This window comes from Cebus imitator, unplaced genomic scaffold (genome assembly GCF_001604975.1).
Source record: "Cebus imitator isolate Cc_AM_T3 unplaced genomic scaffold, Cebus_imitator-1.0 Scaffold541, whole genome shotgun sequence".
Lineage (NCBI taxonomy): Eukaryota > Metazoa > Chordata > Mammalia > Primates > Cebidae > Cebus > Cebus imitator.
In genome coordinates, this window is record NW_016107856.1 from 751,035 (window position 1) to 752,941 (window position 1,907).

Below are 1,907 nucleotides of genomic sequence, written 5' to 3' on the forward strand. Positions count from 1 at the left end.
CCCAGGAGGCGGAGGTTGCGGTGAGCCGAGATTGCGCCATTGCACTCCAGCCTGGGTAACAAGAGCGAAACTCCGTCTCAAAAAAAAAAAAAGAAGTTTAACAGCTTTTGATTGAAGACGGAGCAGAAATGAAAAAGTGTTCAGTGAAGTACTTCTCCTCTTCAGAACCTCCATTATGAGGGAATAGTGCACATGTCCTGACTGTCCAGGATCTCCTCCTGCTCCCCTTCTTATTAGCATCTCATTCTCCCCTGGAGAAGCCTCACTGTGAGCCCTTAATAGAAAGCAGTGATTGCTTTCTACTACGGAACTCAAGGGTCCAGATCTTTTCCCCATCTTGGGGCACTATTATGGACTAAGCTGTGTCTCTCTCCCAGTTCATATGTTGAAGTCTACATGTGGAACCCCCTCTACCTCAGGATGTGACTATATATGGAGACAGAGCCTTTAAAGAGGTAATTAAGTTAAAATAAAATCATTAGGCGGACTCTAATCCAATATGAGTAGTGTCCTTACAAATTGGGACACAGACACATACGGGGACAAGACGGACACCTACAAGCCAAGGAGAGAGGTCTCAGAAGAAACTAACCCTATGGACTCAAAGGGTAACAACAGACACACTGGGGCCTACGTGAGGGTGGAGGGTAGGAACAGGGAGAGGATCAGAAAAAGTAGCTATTGAGTATTAGGCTTAGTACCTGGGGGATGAAATAATGTGTACAACAAATCCCCATGATAGGAGTTTGCCTATATAGCAAACCTGCACATGTACCCCTACCTCTAAAATAAAAGTTTGTTTTTGTTTTTTTTTTTAAGATAAGAAACCAACCTTGTCAGTACCTTGATCTTGGACTTTCCAGCCTCAAGAACTGTAAGAAAATAAATTTTTGTTGTTTAAGCCACACAGTCTGTGGTACTTTGTTATACAAGTGCTAGCAAACTGACACAGGCAGATAGAGGACAGGCACATGACCTAGGTTTGGCCCATTAGAGTCTCTTCTGAGCTGAATCCTGAATAAGTGACACCTGTTTACCCGAAAGGGAGATCCACTTCTAGGAGAGGGAGATGATTGGGTCCCAGTCGTCACAGCAGTGGGATGGGCTGACCTCCTCCAGTTTCCACCCAATAAATTTCTTTCTTTTACTTAATAGATCTAGATTCTGATAAAGTTGCTCACAACCCAGAGCCCTAAGTGACACAATAAGAAAGAAGTGGAAGATGGTAACTAGACAGAGCTGATTCATCAAGTCAGGGGAACTGCAACAGAGGATGAGTAATTCACACGGAGTTGGCCATGCTGGAGACTGGAGCTTCGTTATTACTCCTATCAATCTCTCAGAGCATTCGGTTAGCAGAGTTTTTAAAGACAACTTGGTGGGTGGAAGGGGAAGCCAGTGAGCCAGGAGTGTTGATTGGTCAGGGATGAAATCACAGGGAGTTGAAGCTGTCTTCTTGCACTGAGTCAGTTGCTGGGTGGGGGCCGCAAGATCAGATGAGCCAGTTTATTGATCTGGGTGGGACCAGCTGATCCATCAAGCACAAGGTCTGCAAAATATCTCAAGCACTGATCTTAGGGTTCAGGGAGGGTCAGAATCTTGTAGCCTCCAGCTGCATGACTCCTAAGCCATAATTTCCAATTTTGTGGCTAATGTTAGTCCTATGAAGGCAATCTGGTCTTCAGGAAAGAAGGAGATCTGCCCTGGAAAAGTGCTGTTATTGTCTTTGCTTTAAACCACAAACTATAAACTAAGTTTCTCCCAAAGTTCGTTCAGCCTATGCCCCAGAATGAACAAGGACAGCTCGGAGTTTAGAAGCAAGATGGAGTCGATTAAGTTAGATCTCTCTCACTGTCTCAGACACAATCCTGCAAAGGCAGTTTCAAAAGAATGGGAGTTTTTGTTTT